The sequence below is a fragment of the Amblyomma americanum genome, chromosome 2 (assembly GCF_052857255.1).
Source record: "Amblyomma americanum isolate KBUSLIRL-KWMA chromosome 2, ASM5285725v1, whole genome shotgun sequence".
Taxonomy (NCBI): domain Eukaryota; kingdom Metazoa; phylum Arthropoda; class Arachnida; order Ixodida; family Ixodidae; genus Amblyomma; species Amblyomma americanum.
Window position 1 is genome coordinate 84645031 of NC_135498.1, and position 21652 is coordinate 84666682.

A 21652-nucleotide genomic window follows, 5' to 3' on the forward strand; every position below is an offset into this window, starting at 1 on the left:
CCTTTTAGAGAGGGAAGCACTTCGCATGTGCCTCGGTCTTCCAAAATTTGTGGCTACCATTGTGCTGTACCTTGAAGCCCGCATTCCGCCTCTCTTATCAAGACTTCAATTTTGTAACTGTGCAAACTTACCTCAGGATCAAAGCATTTCTTTTGTCAGCCGAATTCCTTTTTGGTGTTCCCTGGTCTCGTTTCAATTCCACTCAGGTAGTGTTTGTGCAAAAATTACTTCAGCCTTTAGATGTACACATTTATGATATCCTTCCTACGCTTCGCAATGGGCCCGCTATCCACATTGTTTTCGACGACATAATCCCAAAAAATGCAAAACTTTTGCGACTGAGTATTCTAAATGGTCATCTAGAAGATCATCTGAGGACCCTACCTACAGGTATAGCAATAGCCACTGACGCATCCCAATGCGATGAAAAAGCAGGTGTGGGAATATTTTGCTCGAATTTAGACTGGTCCTTTTCACTGCGCCTTCCAGATTTCACCCCTATTTTTCAAGCCGAGTTTCTAGCAGTTGTACTTGCTCTACTCAAGTTAGACCCCTCTATTACAGCAGTTGCAGTAATTACTGATTCTTTATCTTTGTGTTCGTCCCTCGCTGCACATGTTGAGGGTCCCATTTTAACAACTTTCTTATCCTTATTTTCCTCCGCATTTGAGCCTTGTTCATTTAGTATGGGTTCCCGGTCACAGCAGTGTGACAGTAAATGAGATTGCTGACAATCTCGCAAAGGCTTCCCTCAGCGGCCTCGTGTTGCCAATCATCCCGGCAACAGCCTATTTTACAGCATCTAGATTTCGACGACGTGCGTTTTTAAGCACGCAAGACAAAACATTTTTAACATCGGCGGATTATGAGCACCTTGAATATTATTGGAACAGGAAAATTTGTTGCTCTCGGCAGCTTGAAGTATCACTGACGAGGCTCCGCTGCCGCATCCCCCCTCTAAATTTCTTGTTACACAAGTTGGATTTGGCGCTCTCTCCCCTTTGCGCATTTTGCCGTGAGCCTGAATCTATAGAACATTTCTGGCTGTATTGTCGCCGATTCAACTCTCTGAGAAAACGGTTGCTGGAGGAGCCCTTGCAGCATACTCGGCCTTAGTTTGAGCAGACCGCTCTTGCTATCATTTGGCGCCACCACATTTGGGTCCAGCAACAGATCTGTTTGTACCGCTGTTCTAAATTTCCTGATAGAATCTCACCGCCTGCCTTGCTAAGTGTTCCAAACATTTCTTTTCTATAAATTATTACATTTAGACTTAATCAATATTATCTAGTCCCTCTCTTTATTATTATTCTTATAATTTTGATATCAAAACTCTCATCCCTTTTCTGTTCTTGACGAAGAATTCACCGGTGTTGCGCTCCCACTTCCTTTTCCTTTTTATTAACTGCGTTGAGGTGAATAGACACCCGATTCTTGGCCGATCACCCAGTGTGGGTATGTGCCATCTTTTGAAAGGCTAACAACAACCATTCTCGTTCGAAGAGATAGCCAGGTTGCGGAAAGGTAGTTGAAAACTCTACTCGCCAATGTGAATTAACACATCATTTTGTTCGGCGCCCGTCACCAACAGACCAGAGCACCTTGCAACCCCTTCGCGACTCGCCACAGTGAACGCGCTTTAACGCTTCTTGGTCAATTTGATCCTATCGCTGTCACACGACGGCACAAAAGTATTTATAGAATTCTGCAACAAAAACATTAACCTCGACAGAAATCTCTCGTATGACAGATCCCACGATAGGTATCTATCGCGCGACACAATCGACGACAGATATCTGTCGCGCGACTTATACACGACAGGTATCTGTCGTGCAACACATTCCACGACAGGTATCTGTCGCGCGGCGCATCCCACAACAAGGTGTCGTGCCGCGCGACAGGCCTCACGACAGGCACTTTTGTCGCATGAAACGAGGTGTGCTGGAAGTCGGTCGCGCAGATGAACACACGACAGGCAACTCTGTTGACGAACGAAGTCTCTGTCGCGTGGCACGACTCCCTCTTTCGCACGACAGTAGCTGCGACAGAAACCTGTCGCGCGACAAATGCTACGACAGGGACCTTCATTGCACGACAAAAGATGTCTGTCGAGCGGCAAAACCTATTACAAAAAATTTGTCGCGCTTAAAAACCCAAGACACGAACCTCTGTCGCACGACACAGGGCACGACACGACAGCTCGTTTTGCGACACAAAATTTTGTCTCGCGACAGATCCGCGACAAAAAAATCTGTCGTGCGTTTTGATCGGGATATCAAACAAATACAGAAAAAAATACACAGAAAAACAAAACAAAGTGGAATTATAGGGCGGAAAACAAAGAAAAGGAAAATTCAGTGACAGAGGACAAAGAACGGCTTTCGAATGCAGTTCCTCTTTATTATTTTATTATTATTATAAGTACTAATTTTGAAGTAAAAACTGTCATCCCTTTCCTCCGGTGTTAGTTTCCCGCGTGCTTTTAATTTTAATTACCTGAATAGAGGTGAATAGTCACCCGATTCTTGGCCAATCCCCCATTGTGGGTATGTGCCTTTTTTTCATAGGCTAACAAATACAACAACGGCTTTCGCATTTCTGCTCAAAAGCAGAAAAGGTCAATACTCTAGAGGTCGTCCTCGACCGGAGGCCACCGTGGACTCGCCCAAGCCCCAGCTAATTCTTTCCATTTTGTGGCAGTAAGATGTAACCACCACCACCTTCAGTAATTTTTCTGAGTGTGCCGAGACTGGTGCCACATGGCGTCGCCATTGGTGACAAATTTGTGTCCCTGGCGCAAAGGGTTTTCAGCGGGGCAAAGGAATCAGCCCTATTCGGCGCTAAAAGTTGTTAGTTAAGTTTAATCCTGGTATGTTTGAAGGGTTAGTACCGACGACCTTTCTTCCTCTAAACCGTAATTAACAGCGAAATTTGGAGGGCCGTGGCAGGCGAACAATTGTTCGCCGAGGAATGCCAGTGCTACCAAACGAATCGTTGTTTTGTTATATACACGTTGATATCCGAATTTGTCGAAAGGAAGGTGGCTTACTTAGCTTACGGGGCTGGGGTCTCTGGGCTGTCGTACGTGTGGCCATGGCTCCTGGTCACCAGAGGAATCTGTTGCTAAACCGTCGTCATTGCTTCCGATGACGCGGTTGTTGCGACGCGCGTCCTTTCTTTCAATCTTTCCTCTCACATTTCTTTCAACTCTTCCAGTGTCTGCACGTGGCAGCGATTGTGACTCAGGTTAAGCCATTGGACAGGCCCGGCACTTTTCTTTTCATTCTACCTTCAGTCGCAACAACAAAAACAATATTGTGGAAAGTATACGTGAAAACAACTTGGCTAACGGTCTTCATTTGGTTTCGCATTCTCGAAACATTCTTTATTTTCTTAAGCAACCATAAATAACAACCAACTCGCCCAGTGCACCGTTCGTTTACAGTGCGCTTCTATAGAATCATAAAGGAAAAAGACTAATAAAAATAAGGGTGAAAATTAGTATATAAATATTCTCCTTGTCAGTTTGAAGCTTTTTCTAGTTCTGAGGATAGCGCTATAAGGGTGCACACTGTGGCTTTCAGATTTCAGCTGAAGTAGAGCTGCCACAGATTGTGCACTTAATTCGTTTAAAAGTCAACAATACTTGCCGAGATGAAATTGCTATTCTTTACCTTGCGCATGTCGCCGTCCATCATTTCAACGCAATCGGTTCGAATTGATTTTGAAACAATTTTTTAGAAAGTCACGTGTAGGTGACAGATGGGCCGAAGGACTTAATGTTATAAAGTTTAGTTTTGAAAAGCAACACTTGCGTAATTTGTATTCGATTAGCTGTGCCACAATAGTGGCATTCTGTTGTAAATGAAACAAGAAATATTTGAGTGAATGGTACAAAATAGAACTTTGTGCTTCGGACATTGAGACTTGGTATATCCAAACCAAATGATCGGTGATAAAAGTTTTCCTAAAGATTTCGAACATTTCTTGCATTCTTCAGAAGTCATTAAAAAGTATTTGTCAGTGTTTCTGATTTTTTATAGTTTGTGTATACGAAACGGAACATCTGGAACTGTCTGCTGTGTTTTCTGCAAGAACTGCGTGTACATCCTTGGATACGTGAGAATTATGCCCCACCAGCCATTCTTTTCTAGGTGTGCTGTAGGTGAAATGCTGAACCGATCGCTGCTTCTCGGACTCATGATATTCCCTACGCGCCGCAGTAGAAAATGGCTCCAAAAAACCGACAGAGCACATCCCTTTTATGCGCCTTGAGAGCCGAGGAGCCGTGGGAGGAGCACGGCAACTGCTATAACAGGTTTAGCCACGTGAGCCAAATCACCAGATTTTATGCGTTGCATATTGCAATCACTCAGTTCAGCCCCTGGGCGCGGCCGGGCAGCCACCAAACCACGTGACGTGACGTCACAACAGCCGGAGGAAAAGCTAGGCCCCAACTCGCGCGGTCGCGCGGCCGCAGCCACCACCTGACTCCCGCTCCTCCCGCTAGGGGCGCTCCCCCGCCGCGTGACGTCACGGAGGAAAAGCTGGGCCCCAACTGGCGCGGTCGCGCGCGGCCGCAGCCACCACCTGACTCCCGCTGTTCCCGCTAGGGGCGCTGCGCTATGATTGACGTCACGGCATATGTATAAAAGAGCTGCGCTCCTCCGTCGAGACAGTCTTATACCCCTGTCACAGGGGCATTTCGAGGGCCCTCGAACCGATAGTCTGTCGGCTCAAAGGCGATCGAGCGCTGCTACACGAGCAGTTTCAATGGAGATCGAATCAATAGCCTATCGAGTCGACGGAGCAGCACGGAACTCCACCGAGATATGCAACGCATTCTTGGCTTAACCAAGCTAAGCCTGGCCATTTTTTCTTCACAATTCATCTGAGCTCCAGCGACGATGCCAAATTGATAATTGTCGATACAATTATGTCAAAGTTTTGCTTGTCAACGCGAAAAATTCTAATCACGACCTAATTCACTTACCACGCATATGATCGCGTCCCGTATTCTCCAACATTATTGTTGTTGTTGTTGTCCACATGCTATTTCTCATGCCCACATAGGGTGATTAGCGAAGAATTGGGGGCACAGAGAGTTTTTGAGGTAAATAATGCCTTGACGAAATTAAAATGAACAATATCTCACACAGTGCATTGCACCCTGTCGTCTTCAACTTGCATCAGTGGCGCGAAGAATATAGATCAGCTTAACCTCTACCAAAGCTTTGACCCAAGCCTATTATCGTCAGGAGAGGTGATGACAACCCAGCTAAGCAAAACATGAGCCAGTAGGGCTAAACACATGCATTGTTTGTCTACACGGTGGAACTGCGTTAGAAGCCTGAGATTATTCTCATAAGCACTTGGAAACAGCGGCATGCAGCTATTGACAAGGCATACCATCCGCAAGGACGCAATTGAGCTTACGTCGCAATTTATTCATTCAATTTCATAAATTGTTTTATGTGTATATGTCTAGGAAAAGGTACAAAAATACCTTGCAGTGAGCTTTCAGTGACGAGCCGGTATATCAACGGAAAACATCCACGCAATTATGTAGTGTTCGCTTCGTAATCAAGTGTTCTCTAAAACCGCACTTGCCATTTCATACTGTTTTTCACCAACACGGCTGCGGAAAAACAACACTAGCAGAAATCCACGCTTCAATATTTTCAATGCGCATGTCAAGGCCGCGAATAGCGTTGCCCTCAGTAGGGATTATATTTGGGCGTGTTGGTTCATCATTACTTCGAAAGCATAACGCATGAACTACAGGGGCCAAGGCATAGTAAGCACGCTGTGTTCGGTGTAATAGCTTGAACGCCCTCAAAAACCTAGCTTTCGCATCCTTTTTGGAGTAGGCACATTCTGGTGAACAAATTGAGGCCTTTTACTGTCAGCTGCCGAAAGGATATAATCCTTGCTGATGGCTTAGCTGTGCAACATTGTACACCCTGAAGAACATGTTGAGTTGTTGAGAAGACCTTACAGTGCCGCAAGTCGTAGAAAGTTCGGTATGTCATCGCAAACTGCACAACTAGGACCACAAGTCCCTGTCGCTCGCTGTATGTTCCTGCCTCGTTGCTGCCAGAGTACTTGAATCATTAACAAAGGCAACTGCCGAAACCACTGACGCGGTTAATCCCTTGTCTGGCATTTCTTTCTACCTGGCAAAGGCCATTATTTTGATAACATCTATTCAACAGAACACCGCCAACATTTCTATTTTTAATCTATGCCTTTTTCTGTGTTTCCCTATTCCGTTATCTCCCTGTGGTTTGTTGCAGACCATACTGTGTTCCTTCGGCGGGCTGCTCCACGCTTGCACACAAAAGCATTCCATTGTGTCTAATTTATGGTTTGGTAGAACTAGAAATAATTATTAACTTTTTTGCAACCATTACGCACGTTTTGTACAGTTTTTACTCGCGTTTATTTCAAAAGGTATGCATCGCCAGCTCTCCTAAGAGCTCAAGCTGTCATGATGTGACGACAGTCGTTGGCTGCCGAAAAGTGTTGTCCATATCTTCAGAAAAAGTGATGGAACGTTGGTGCGGCTTCCAGACACCTCCTGAGTGGTCCTGCGGGCTCTAACGTACCCCACCACCAACCATTGATCCCAAGATAGTTGGGTCAATGCGAGCTCCGGCCTCTTGCGGTCCTTCCTCGACACGTTCGTTCGCCACGGGTTCGGCCCTTGCTTCTGCAGCAGCTTCAGCATTCGTAGCCATAGCCTCTGAAAAGTAGACAAAAAAGGAGAGTCACAACACTGGGTCATACGAAAGGTCAATTTTTTTCTATAGTTTCTGCGCAAAGCGGTCGCATCAGTCTCTATTACTATTATCCCAATGAAAGGGGAAGTGTCCAATTCCAAACTACATTTGAAGTAACCACTTTTTTGAAACTCTTGTTCACCGAAAAAAACAACTGACTTGCTTACGTTTTCTCCGCACAAAAATAACCCCGTGGCGCTACAGGGCTTCTCCTGTGATTGTGGATTTGCGGTACTGCCAACGCGAAACAACAGTTATCAAAGCAGCTCTTTTCTCTCACCGCGGCGCACGAGTCCCCTAGAAAGTATCCACTCGCGGTTCATTCATCTCCGCTATATCGGCGCGCAACTAGAATGTTTCAGTGTATAATTAAATGATGGGCATTAGATCGAACTTCTCAATCGTTGGAAAGTCTCACTGCGCCTTCTTCATGAATTCTTAATACGGTTATACGAATTTTCTCTTGGTGTTCAGCGATTGTTTTTGATATTAGCGATGCACTTAATCAAAATCTGCGAATTTTTTTTAGATTGGATTTAGTTTAAACGCCGTACCAATTGTGCTTTTGAAGGTAAAGAACATTTCTTATTCATTGGTGTTGCTTACCTGACATCAGAAAGCCAAAAATGGCCGCCGCGATGAGAACAGCCTTGAAATTCATAGAGCCTGGCGGAGTTACCTGCGTATGACAAGAACGAATAGGGCTTCTTTTGTGCTCAACTGCACATTCAGACAGAACGGCATTGTTACCTCTGCTAAGTGAAATCTACTCTTTCCTGTACTCTGCATCAAAACATTTTTAAGAGTGACTTTCCTGAGTCTGTCCTGAGTCTGCTTCGAAAAGTGGGAAAGCAGCAAACATAACGAAATGCTAATTTCAAGTGTGTCCTTTTTTACGGCTGATATTGAGGGTACCTGGCGTATCCTACGAGAATCGAGGCATCTCTTATGCATCAAATCACATATACATCTTCATTGCGGTCTTGTTGTTTCTCTAGCATATGAAAGAATGGCTTATATCGTTCGATACTGCTATGCACACCGATATGCAAAGCTAGAATTAGCACCTGCTCAGAAAAATCCCTATCTAGGCTCAGGATTCTCACTTACATCGCTTGCTAGGTTACATCGTACTTTAAAACCTTCTCCGGAGACAACTCCAAACAATACCATTATTGCGGTAAATAATCCCCTCTAATCTGCAGCTCTACTGTATTACGAGGCACCGACTGAAATTCAATTTGTGTTTGCAGTTATTTCTTAAAGCTACTAATGGCATAGAATAAATTCCTTCCTATAGAAGCTGCAAGTTATGTGCCACTACAAGCTGCAGAGCACCGCAAACGGATGCTCGTAAAAACTAGAGAAGCAAAATGGTGCTATAAATGCGCCGATGGCGATACTCGGCAGTGGTAATTTACACTGGTGGCGGACTTCATTAGTTCGTAAGCGATAACTTCATGTGATTTCCTAGGATCTGAATCTTGAATCTTGAATGCTGAATCCTGATGCGGAAGGAATTCAAAGTGTCTATACGTTATACAAGTCACTGAAACGGAACCAGGATAATTCTAAAAAGCGCGAAGTTAATAATTGGTGTATAATTTGATACAGAAAGCATGCTCGAAATCATATGTGAAGCGAACATTCATTCTTTCAGTAGCGTGGGTGTGGGCTCGCGAGCAGTTCAGTTATATATGTTTCACAGATACTCACTCTTGTCGGGGCAGGAAGCCCTGCACTCAAGAGAAACTCACCTTCCTCTGGAGAGTCCTATGGTAGAAGGGTGGAAAATGCTGGCCTTATATTATCGACTGCAAGGGCACGTGCCGACCAGAAAATTATATTTCGGTGTGCGGTGTCCTCGTCTCGACGTCGTCATATCGAACTCCACGAACGTAAATCCTTCAAAAAATATCCTGGCGTCAACTGAAGGACAGATCGAATGAAACAAGAAATGCTATAGGCCTCAAAAATGGCATTTCATTATCTTGACAGGAGAAAAAGGAATGAACGGCATGTGTTCACCGCATATGCAGCAAGACTAGCACAGCGGGTTATGAGCCGGGGACGTTATCACGGAAAAGGGTATCTTACAATTACCACGCAGGATAATACGAACGGTTGGAATGACATTCCAATTTAGGCTCTCCTCTGGAATGTCCATGAACACATTTCATATTAGCAAAAAATACTGCTTTTCGTTCAGGTATAGTTTTAATTACAATTTGTTTGATTACAATCCTCTTTTTTGAAACGAAGACTAAAGCACCTCTTTACAGCTTCTTAAGCGAAAACCATTTTATGCAGACTTATCAATAGTTCGTTTTCCTGCCTCACCAAAACTTCTAAAAATCTTACTTACAGAGCACACTATGAGAAGCCGTCCTGATTTATTGGCTTCATTTTTGCTAAATGGTTCCTGTTCGGAATGACCATCTCCTCTTCTTGGTGTTTTCTTAGATCTATGGTTGTCCTTTGTTGCTAAAGATGAACTTAGAACATCAAACCGAATCTGAGAGAAAGAGAATGCTTCCCGGATGAGTCGAATTTTTGTATACACACAGCTAACTGCGGCTGTCTTTACTCATCCTGCATTCAGTACTCTAGCGCAAACGCAAGGCACTGGTATACAGAGATTTCAGTGCTTCACCTGCAGCATTCAAAATAAAGAGCATCTGGTGGCGCATTTTTTCTCAACTTTCCAAGGATGGAGCTGGAAGATGAGCTGGATGAAATACCGCACACCAATTTGAATATAGGATGCACAGGTTTTAACTAATTCCCATCATGCTACCTTGCAGCAATGTCAAGCTATTAAACAGGACGTTGCGACCAGTCTGCCTTGCATAAATAGGAAGAGAGAATGGAAAAAACAAGCCTTTTCAAGCAAGAAGCCTGATATCTCAAATAATAGCCTAAAAACATACAAAAATTGTGAGCGCATTAACAAATCCGCATACAATTAAGAACTGCACAAATTTGTCGACTGGTAATGCAAGTAAGGGCAAGAGAAACAAAAAAATTCCAAAGAACACTGATGAGTGCGGTGAAGGAAAATGTGTGGGTACGGTCCCGTGCCTGGGAAGAATTCCGAGCTCGGAGAATTGCCAGCATCGCAGCTGATGGCACGACACCAAGAATAAATTACAAAGTGGAAATAAGTAGCAAAAACAACCATCGACTATTGCGAAAGACTTGAATCTGGGCCGCACAAGCGAGGGATATAGCAAAGAGATAGAAATCCTATATAAGAGTGCAGTTGCATCCCCGACAGCTCGCAATGCTCAGAAGGAGAAGAAGCATCGATGCTTACAGCTCAGGAAAGACGCAAGATTGATCTAACTTTTAAGTAACACTGCCTCAAATCCTGTTTCATTAGGGAAGAACAGATAAGTTTACAAATAAAAAGGCGAGGAATATGCGCATGACTTTCACATGCGATCACTGTCTCAGGATAATTTAGTATGACGAATATTTATACGCACACACTAATCCGATAAGTGCCAACCGAGAGCAAAATATTGCGCTGTGTGATTGCATCTGGAAGGAAGGAAGGCCTCAGACGCTGCTGGCAAATACCCACTACGGAGAAGTGGCCAAGACACAGGCGGTTAATTACTGGATACAGGAAAGTTTTGACGGCAAAAGGAGTGGTAATAGTATGTATTCTGACAGATTCTAAGAGGGAAGAACAGTGGTCCTGTTAACTTGGAGATCGAAGACAGGATAATGGCTTAATGTGCATAATAGTATACAATGCCTGTAATGCCTGTAAGCAGAAAAAATAAATTAGAATGAGAGTCGCTGCGTTTTTTGAAGAAAATTTTGCACAGCAGAGCGCACACTCCTGTTGCTTCGTCCAAGCAAAGAAGCGCCAATGGAAATAACCGCGGAAGACAAAGGAGAGCCCACTTGATGAAATGGAATTTGCAAAAGACGCTTCCTAAAATGAGAGAAGCGGCGGTAGAACAGCAGAAAGCGATCGATTGTCTCAGGCTCGGCACAAAAAGGGCACAGTGGGGAAGCTGCCAGGCCAGATCTGTGAAGGTAAAAATTTAGAAGGGGAACCTGGCAACGCAAGCGCGTGAAAGAGACCTCTAGTCTGCGTGAGCGCCAGTCTTTGCTTCTCCTAGGATGCAGAAGATGCTGATATTCGGGAGATGATGTTATAGCCGATGCAGCAAATTCCTGAACTATTGTGTGGCTTCGAAACATCACCGCAGCTGCGCATGCACACGTTGGCAGGACAGCAACAATTGGGCCGCTGAGAGAGGCTCTTGCTAAGGAATCTGCAACCTCATTTAAGTTAAAGCCCTTGTGACCTTGTATCCAAAGCAACCTTGACGAATTTAGATGGAGCGGAATCAGGAACTTAAAGAGGCGTTATGCCCGAGACTCAGTGGGTGAGGAGAAGGAAGAGCAAATGGATAGAGTCTGTCACAACCACTACCTGGGAAATGGTAGTTTCTAATTTTCGTAAGGCTAAGATTACTGCTAATAATTCAGCCAGAAAAATTGGAGTGAAGTCAGGAAGACGGAGAGAAAAAGACCAATCCAGTGAAGGCGAAAAAATTCCCACACCTGCCTTTTCGTGATCCTGCGAGGCATCGGTTGCAATAAGAACATGAGAAGGAAAGGTCCATAGGTGGTCCTGCAATAGAGTCTGAAGAAGAGGGAAGGGCTCCAGCTTCGCATTCGATGGGAAAATATCATCGAAATCAATCTGGACAGATGAGGAGTTGTTATACATTTGGCGGACATATGTGAAATGAATATTTATGCAATCAAGGAGGGACTGCACGTAACATTACTGCGGGGTATGAAAACGAGACCAAGCAGCGCTAAAAAAGCGGAAGGTTGACTATGAAATATTATACTGGAAGCGCGAAGAGGTGAGTCGCACAATTTTAAAAATGTTTGAACTGTTAAAAGGCGAGACCTAGCTGATAACGATGGCATTCGCGCCTCAAAGTGCAGAACAGCATTGGCGACATATTTTGGAAGCCCCAGACAAAGGCGCAACGCCTCACGCTCCAAAAGCACAAGAGGGCGAAGTTTATAGGCAGGAGCCTATAACCCGAACACACCCGAACTCTAAAATTGGGCGGACGTACATTTTATAAATCATCAGAAGCGTATGCCTTCTAATGCCTAACCTAGCACTACAAAGCATGCGCAGGATGCCAATGGCCCGAACTCCTTTTGCAAAAACTACCTCAGTGTGTGGCTGCCAGGATAGAGTCGTATATTACTCCGAGATACTTCACCGTCTGAACTTGAGGTATTATGCTATTTCTATAGACCAGGCAGATATTTAGAGGAACAGAAACTGGAAATACTAACAATGCGCATTTCTTCACATTAAGGTACAGATGAATTCTTCCTAGCCAGTTGTCAAGAACATTGACGTAATTTTGCAGGTTTCGATAAAGAGTGTGAATGTCACCTGCTGATGCAAAAAATGTAGTATCGTCGGCGTACAAAAAGTTTTCACATTTTGGATGCATGGAATTGAGCTTAGAAAAATGTTAAAAAGTACAGGTAAGAGAACTGATCCTTGCGGAAGAGCTCTTGTCTGTAGAAATCTCTTTGAGGAAACAGCATTTTGGCAGCACTAAAATTCTCTATTTTCCAAAAATATAAAGAAATCCATTTTACAAATTAGCTTGGGACGTTGAGTTCCTGTTATCTTTGTAATAGAGTCGAGTGCTCAACGCAGTCGTATGGTTTACTGACATCCAAGCGCAGCAAACTGTTTTTTATTGCGAGCTAATTTAATACGACTCTCAAGGTATGCATGAGCACACCAAATTGAACAACCCGGCCTGAAAGCAATTTGACATGGATTTAATAGAGCATTTTCTGAAATGAATGACATGACACGGCTGAGAATGACCCTTTCCACCAATTTCACTAGGTTCGATGTTAACGAAGTAGGGCGTATATTGTCTAAAGTTAAGCCCTCCGCTTGCTTTTTAAGCAATGGAATTATTTCAGCAAGACGCCACTCATGCGATATCCTAGGACCTTGAATAGAATGGCTAGTTAGAGCCAACAGGTCTGCAGGAGATTCATTGAACAAAATTTTGATATTAGATGAATTGACCTTATCGGGGCGAGGAGCCGCTGGGGATATGCGCAAAACAATTTGCGACAGCTCAGGCATAGAGACCACAGTGAAATCACTTGAGGTGCATTTGGATATGGTAGGAGAAGGTAAAGCAGATATAAAGCGAAACTCTAGGCCACACGCAATATCCGTTAAGGCCTTTGCGATGTCAGCAGGGGACTGAAAGAGGAATTAAATGTTGGCAGCCGGAGGGATCACCTTGTTGCGCCTCATGAAATTAAACAAAGCTCGTTTATTTCATGATTGGCAAAGGAAATAATAATTATTTGTACTATACTCCTCCTTTGCACGGGCTACCGTGCGCTTGAATGTTGCTGCAACATACTTATAATCCAGCCAATTTTTTGGGCATTGATTGATGAGAAGTTTCTTTCAAGCTACTTTCCGTCGTCTATATGCACGCGTGCACTCAGCATTCCACCAATTGTTCGCGATTGCACCCTTTGTTGTCTTAAACAAAAATTCAGACTTTTGCCTTGCATGGCCCAGTAGTGAACATAGATGTGCAGCCTTGATTTCGGCACTTCTCTGAGCGCAAGTGTCTGAAGTGTTTTGGAGGGCTCATTTTGGCGTGTCTTTAAAGCAACTGTAATTTAATAACATGCGCTGATGTCGCTCAAGAAGAGTTAATTTACACGAAAACTAGAAACTAATCGGTAGATGATCAATGTTTGTTGCATAGTGAACAGGCGCCCAAGACAAAACAGAGACTCCTGGGGACGAAAAAGTTAAATCCAAGGCAGAGCGGTATTGACTCCGAACAAACGTAGGCAATCCGGAATTGTTGCAGATAAAGTTGTAGCAAAAAGCCCAATCAAATTGTCTAGAACCAAAGCTGCCTGTTTTAAACACCCCCGTCACATGGTGCGAATTGAAGTCTCCAAGTAATAGAACCTGAGATCGGCTACTAGACATGAGTGAGTCAAGGGGCCTAGTGTCACGCACACCAGACGGGAAATGTGCATTAGCTACCGTAAAAGGCAGCTGACCTGGGACACTGAAGTCAACCGCACGGATTTCACATTCTTTGTCCGCATATTGAAAAGAAATGCATGCCCTGTGGCAAAACTTTGTAGATATTAGTACTAACGACCCTCCCCCTCGTGATGACCGGTCAAGCCGGAACGGACGGTAATCCTTCGGATGATAATTGAAATTTGAAGTTAGCAATGTTTCCTATAAAGCAACTAAATCTGGTAGAAGCTGATTGAATAGGAAATTTAAATCTGTTGAAGCTGAGAATATAGATCAACAATTCCACTGGAGTACACTTAAGATCCCTATCTTGGCGGGAGTGCCGCAGCCGCGACTGCCTTTTCTAGAATGTGGTCTTAGCGTTTTGACTTAAGTCACTTTTCTTTGTCTTTGACTGGGAGCAAGATGGACCTGCAATATTCAGAGGAGACCCACTTCGTTTCTGTTCGTGGAGATCAGACTCCATATCCACACAATCCATAGAGGATGCGTCAATAACGCTATTCGAAGGAGAGGCCTGAGAGGTCTTTTGTTGCTCACTTTGATTTTTGCACTGTGGACCGGAATCGATTATTACAGAGGGAGTGGTAGTTTTCGTAGCCAAAGAAGACATGAGCGGAGCGGTGGACGCCTGCAGAAGATTGGTCATCTGAGCAGCTATGACCTGCGAAATGCACGTGGACATGGTTTCCATAATGCGATCCATTGCAATTGCCACAGCTTTCTCAACTGCCGCTGTAATAGCCTGTCACCAACTAGAATCTATTATGGGTGGGCATTTGGCGGCCACACCAGAGTAGCCTGAGGCTCTCTCCTTGACTGCGGCAAAAGCGTCTCTCCGCGTGCATCTGCGCTTGTCTATAAGCTCGAGCACCTGAACTTCTTTTGCTCGTGCAGGACAGTCAGTGGAATCAGCAGGGTGAGCACTGCTACACAAACAACATTTCTCTGGCTGTTCAGGGCATTCCTCTCTGCAATGAAATTTCCCACAAGCACAGCAGCGTAAGGCAAGTTTGCAGGCTTTGCTGCTGTGGCCAAATCGCCAGCAGTTTTGACACTGAAGGGGCCGAGGGTTAAAGGCATCTACTTGAAGAACCAATGGCCACACCTTCATCTCTGACGGGCAAAATATTCCTGCAAATGTGGCAATGACGGACTCCGTAGGAATTTTTACTCCGTCAACCATCCTGATGCAACGATGGACAGCAATCATTCCTACAGGCGAGGGGTTCTTACGCGTTTCCACAGGGCTCAATCGAGAGCCGACCCCTCGGACCAAGCCCTTGGAACATGCTATATGAGGCGGAATGAATGCGCTCACCGGGTGGTTGGCGAAGGTCGTACACTTTAGAAGGTCTTCAATACGGTCTTTATCCGGCGACCTGCACAAAATACCACCCATGCCGAACTGCCGGACATCGGTAATGTGCATGAAGTGCTTCGATGTGGACTGAAGAGCCGCCTGAACTGCCTCCGGATTGTTCAGTCGGATAGCGCCTCCATCGGAAAGCACTAAAGCGTCTGGAGTGCTCGAAACACCACTATGGAAAAATAGATCGATTGGGAGCTGGTCTTCAGGAAGATGTGCCGACCAAGGAGAAAACCCCTGGCCCGGAGAAGAAGTAGACATTAAGCTCTCGTCCTGCGCCCAATCACCCCAGAACATGAATAAGCAGGCACAGACAAAAAGTAGGAGCAATTTAGCAAGCTAGCTCAACACCGCCAGGTACTTAGCCACTGCCCCGCAACCTGGGCAGCTGAGCCACGTAAACACCAACGAAGAGCTCCCTAGCCTAGCCTAGCCTAGCTCCCTAGCCTGGCCTATCGCGAGCGCTCCGTCGCGCGGCACTTCTAGCTCATCGTCTTCTACGCAGTGCAAATCCATGCTTTCGCACTGAGTGTCGCAACGCTAGCAAGCGACAGCGCAATTCTGTTGTGATATCTGGTGCCGTTTTTATTTACCACGGCACACGAGTACTAAACGCACATAAAGGCAATGAGAACAACTCTTGTCATGCAGGATGTAGGCCTGCTTTTCTGGCGCCGCATTATAGCTGCGGCAGCGGCATACAGACTGCCTCCTTTAACGTCCGTATATAGCCGGATACATATAGCGCGTGTGAATACAGATAAGTAGCCAAGAAACGCAGAACGGGACTCACCGGTCATGCGATTTACCAGGGCTTAGTAAAACCACGCAGGAGTCTTTGTTGCCTTTCCAGATGACAAGACGTCACCGCACTGCCTTTCTTCATGCCTTACCCGTTGAAACTCGTAAATGTTGACCGGGCGTAATTCTTGACTTTGGCTTTCAAAACACATTCCTGCTCACCTTCCTATTCAATGAGTTGCTCTTCACTCGTGTCCGCCGTACAAGCACTCAAGCAATGTCTCAAAGAGGCAAACAATACAAAACGCGACGCGTCGTTTGTGCTGTCATGATGCCGACAGCTGAGCTTTCGCGTCGTTGAAAAATCAAACCACAAATGAGATTGCTTTTTACACCACAAATCTTTAAATTATGTTCACAACAAGGACACTGTATTTTTTTACATTTATTTTTGAACTGTTTATGAATATAAAAATGTTTCAATTACTTTTTGTGGCATGTTGTTTGTAGAAGCTGCAATCCTGTGATCCCCTGAAGTAACCCGTATGTGCTAGCAAACGTGGCTGTTGATGGAATGCAATTTCGTTTGATGCAAGATAAAATCACTAAGTTGCGACAAAAAAGTGAAGAAATACGCCGCATCTCAAGCTGGCGAATATTGTGGATATGTTGAAGATGAGCGGCACGATGTAGAGCAGCTGCGATGCATTAATTTGCGCGACAATGGCACGCTCACCGGAGATCGTGAAACTTAACAGCTTATTCTGTGACCAGTAAGTACAAGAAGATTGCTTTGATATCAACTGCATTACGAAACTACGTCGATACTTGTGTCACACTTTAGCTAATATGCAACAGCGGCTCGCACTGGCCGCATCCTGATCGCGTGTAGTTTCAAAAGCAAGAGGCCACCAGCGCATCAAAGCACCGGTGTTTTCGAGTTCCTATCGTTCCGATAAATACAAGCTCTTTTGGCTCGTACTGGAATTGAGGTTCTCAGCCTGTGCGTCACGAGCGTTGATGATGGCGCCGCGGACGATCTTAATTAAGACTCGCCGCAACGCAGCCGACACCCCAAGCATATGGCCGTTAATTGCTGTTCACCAGCACTGCAAACGTGGGCATAAAGTATCGCTCAGTCGCAAGCTAGTCGCTCGCTGCTCGATTTTCCAGCCTTCCAAGAACAAGTCGCAAGCTGCTGAGCCAATCAGTGAGCGAGCCGCAGTGAGCGAGCCAAGCATTCGGCAACGACGCCGCCCGCGGGCGTGCCGGGTATTGAACTACGCGCTGCTCCCTGGCTGCCCTAGTCGTCAGCTAAGCCTTGTCGGTTTCACATCGATGCAGCAGCTAAGTGCACTTCGGAACTGGATAGCGCTGAGATGCTGCTCTCTTCATCGTTTTACTGCGAACCTCGCTTCATAGTAAAATAAAGATATGCACGGTTTACGCGACACATTCAGGAGCGGAGCCTGCAGAGGCCAGGAGAGCCGCAATTGAGCAGCAGCAATTAAATGCGCTGTGGGAAGACCTTTGTTTTTTAATCCTGTTATCGCTTCTACCAACAACTCGATATTGGAACCGATACTCCATCAGACGGCTTAGTATCGACTTGAACAAACATTACTATCGCATTTTTCTGATGATGGCGGCCGGCATCCAGGCTGACATACCGGCACCGAGAAAGGCGGCCTTACATTATCATGACGCTTAATTGTATGGCTGTGGTGCACATCAAAATCCCGAGACATCCTCTTGTTCGTTCAGGTTGTCGTAGCACACAGTCACACTGGGGAACAGAGCACTCTAGAGGACAGAGCAAGGGGGCGCAGGTGCTAGACTGTCAAAGCAGAAGAAACTCTCGAAAGCGTGCCATTGACGTCAGTCGCAAGACATCATTCTCATTTTGACCGTGAATCAAACGAGAACTAGGCCAGCAGGTCGCCCTTGCAGGTGTGAGCAAATGCGTTGTTGAGCGGCTGCCTGATCGCAAGCGACTGCTGGTCGCATGCGCTTTGCGGCTTGCAAGTCTGAATAGGCATTAAAAGTGCGTCCACAATATCGAGGTCCAGAGTTCGCGCAATTTAAGCCTATTGGTCAAGGGGGGGGGGGGGGGAGGCGGGGGGAGCCCCGAACAAGTACACCCTTTTATGGAAGTCGCTTGTAACATCATTTCACAGAACAACTCACCCAAACTGTAGCGTCGCCGGGTATAACTCCACGTCACCTGACCACTGCCAGGTTCTTGTTCCGCCTGGAAATTGAATCGAAGGCGTGAGGCAGCGCCCCATTGCGTGCTACGTTTCTGGGTGTCCATCTTCAAATCGGTTCAAACACGCCGGCCGCCGCATGTCACCATCGGCTGCATACGCTGTTCTCCATATATAGCTACATTTTCGTGTCACCGTCCTGAAAAGTTCAGCGAAGGGAATGAACGACGTCGTAACGTATCTTGTTTTTCCTATTTTATGATAGGCAAACGTGGAGAAGACAAAATTCAAACATCTGAGGGTGTTTCGTTTAATAATAATTTGTTTTTTGTGAAAGGAAATGGCCCAGTATCTGTCTCATATAGCTTTGGACACCTGAACAGCGCCATAAGGGAAGAGAGAAAGGAGGGTGTGAAAGACGAAATGAAGTGAGAGGTGCCGTAGTGGAGGACTCCGGAATAATTTCGACCGCCTGGGAATGTTTCGTTTCGGAAACATTCGTTTAAGATACAAGCAGCAACATCTGCTTCAAATATTTTGCATAACTTTTGCGATTTACTTCCACCTTCGCTATATCCGGTATGTTTCCTCCTTATATATCAGTTAATGACTTATATAAACGTGTGCGTCACAGCAAGGCGAATCGTTTGACTGCATTGGGAACCCTCTGCAAGAAACGATTAGGCCATAATGGCCGTCTAGAAGTCCCCGGAATGCATTGTTTGGGGGAAGGAAGGTCGTCGGTGCGAAACCCACAGATTTCTTCAGCTTCATCTCAATAGTTATTTTATCCTCAAGAACATGACAAGTCATTTGACACCACTTCGAACATTCTGCGTCAAACGGGAGGCTCAAATTTTTATGCAAATGGGGGTCCCCAGGGTTCCACTTCGATAGCCGCTATACTGGCATATGTAAAACGGATCGAAGGTATGGGTGACAACAAAGTCTCTCCGCGCGCGCCATTGCTAATGATATTGTGTGGTAGCTACCTTGATCAATTTGACCTTCCCTGCAGACATATGTGTCCTTGACAAACTTAAGTAGTAAAAGCTGACGCTTTTAAAACTGAAACGGGGAAAAATGATATCCTGGTCTTTGAACATTTATACAGAGAACTGCGTGCATGTACATACATGCTGCCTTTGCGATAGCCGGATGATTATGGCAAGTCATTTTCTCTAATTGACGATTGACGATATTCTTTTCCGCGATGCGTGTATATGTGTAATTCACCTTTTCTGCGCATGTAGTAGTAGCGGTACAGTATGTTACATGGCTTGGCGAACACGTCACAGCAGCCAGGACGACACTGACTTTCCGTACCGCCATTCGACTTGCACACGGCGATTGATGGGCAGGCGCTGTCGTGGCTGGCTACATGCCGCTACCGCAAGCACATGCGAATACGCAGGCACCGCTGGCTTCGTCGCTTGTGCATTACAGCTTTCTGTGCTTTTAAAGCCGAATTACTCTTGAGCATGCCCTACTTTCATCACACTGTAATGAGGGAACTGAAGAGAATAAAGTGGGTGCTCGAGCAGTGCCTCTCCTCTACTCCAAGAAAATTTCCCTGAGCTCCGGCTGGACGCCTCTCAAAGGTGAAGTCAGTCAGGTGCCCACTGTCTGCTCTGCTCTGCTGGGAACGATCGGCTAAGTTTCGGGTGGCTGGTTGTGGCCTTTTCTCTCTGCGTCGTTGCGCGGTAAGGCAGTAAGCCCAGGCTATGTCGACCCAGTCTCCCGGTCAGGGGAGCTCCCTCTGGTCGGCTTCTCTGTCCACTGATCTCCTGCCGTTGGAAGCTTTTTGTTGAGTAGTGTCGGCAGTATCCCTGTAGCGCTGGTGCTTAAGGATGGTGGTGCAATCGAGATGAACAACCCTGGTGCTGTTCGGGCTGCTCTCCAGTCGGCGACTTCTCATTATGAGTCAATCTCAGAGGTACGCCAGTGTGGACGCGGCGGGATTCTATGCAGATCGCTAGACCTAGCCGGTGTAAGAGATTTGCTAAACTCTTCATCATTTGCCTCCCTTCCCGTAAGTTCTTTCATCCCTTCACATCTGGCGTGCACGAAAGGTATTGGACGAAGCGTAGACTCTTCCCTGTATCCGGCCGAGACTCTTGAGCTTCTCTGGACTGCAGGTGTTGTTTCTGCGCACCGCTGTTGCCGGGATGTAAACAACTTGCGGATGCCCACTGAATCATTGATTGCTACCTTTGCCGGCACTTTCTGCCCCTCTGAAATCAAGGCATGGCCTCTAAGTTTTCGGGTAGAGCCGTTATCATCTCGGCCTCTGCAGTGTAACAACTGCTGGCGCTATGCATATAGCGTGGGCGGTTGCAAATCCAACTTGAAGTGTTGCAACTGTGGGGATGGTCATTCAACGAGCACTTGCACTGTGAAGAATGAAAAGTGTTGCCTTTGCGGTGGTGCCCACGCTGCAAACTACTCAAATTGTCCCTCTCGAGCTCAGGAAATCCCAATTCTGGGGATAATTGAAAGAAAACGCTGTTCGCGCCGTGACGCTATTTCTGAGGACAAAGAACGTGCCCACGGTTATGCCGGTGTGATCGCTCGGCAAGGTGTCATGGTAGACTCAACGCTGTCCCAGGCAATTGCGGCTGCTGTGGAGGCTTCCATGTCTAAAATGGTAGAAAGGATTGTCGCAAGTGTGTCGGATTGCATTACAAACGTTCTAGCGACTCAGCTTACACATACCGTGCTGGCCGGTTTGGCACCTCTTTCGACAGCCAATCCCTCTAATCTTATCCGGTCTACAATTCCAGTAGCATCACAGTCCCAGGAACAAACTTCTGCCCCTTTCGCTGTACCTAACTCGGGTACTTTGAGGGATGGTATAATCTATGATTCCGAGATGGTAGAGCGTGATGCGAGGCTTCTTAAGCGCAGCGGCTCCCCCATGTCTCATTCGTTGTCTTCTCTGGGCCCCCAGCCCAAATCTAAGAAGCAGCAGCTTGGCACTAAACAGAAGTATGCCATTTTGGAGCAGGCAGTTGCTGCTGCTGGGATTTCGCAACCATAGCGCCGTTGCGAGTTCGGCAGTGGAACTGTCGCTTTATTCTTTCCGCTTCCACAGATTTACACTGCATTTCTACGCAGCTTAAATCGAAAGTCATAATTCTGCAAGAAACGTGGCTTTCAACCGACAAACATTTTCATATCAAAGATTACCGTTCATTTCGCCTAGACCGCCAGTCAAGAGGAGGGGGTTTACTAACTTTAGTCTCTTCGAATTTTTGCCACAGGGCTATGGTATCTTTTCAACAAATGTCTCCTGACTGTGAGATTTTGGCACTAGACTTTGTACTTCCTGGGTGCTCTCCATTTTCAATAGCAAATTGTTATTTCCCCAATAGAGTCCATGATGTTAGACCTCAGGACTTGTTACTCGCTAACTGTAAAATTCCAGTTCTCGTGGCTGGGGACT

At 45.9% G+C, this 21652-nt stretch overlaps 1 protein-coding gene and 1 long non-coding RNA gene across 2 annotated transcripts in view; both read right to left on the reverse strand.

The window, feature by feature from the left end:
- LOC144121541 (uncharacterized) overlaps nt 1–21652 on the reverse strand; it is a 163041-nt gene that overhangs the window by 131540 nt on the left and 9849 nt on the right. The gene's annotated exons all lie outside the window — the stretch shown is intronic.
- On the reverse strand, nt 6415–7543 carry LOC144118754 (uncharacterized). Its single transcript, XR_013312125.1, has 2 exons — nt 7389–7543; nt 6415–6745 (listed from the first exon to the last, which is right to left on the reverse strand). It is a non-coding gene; the product is annotated as an uncharacterized LOC144118754 (long non-coding RNA).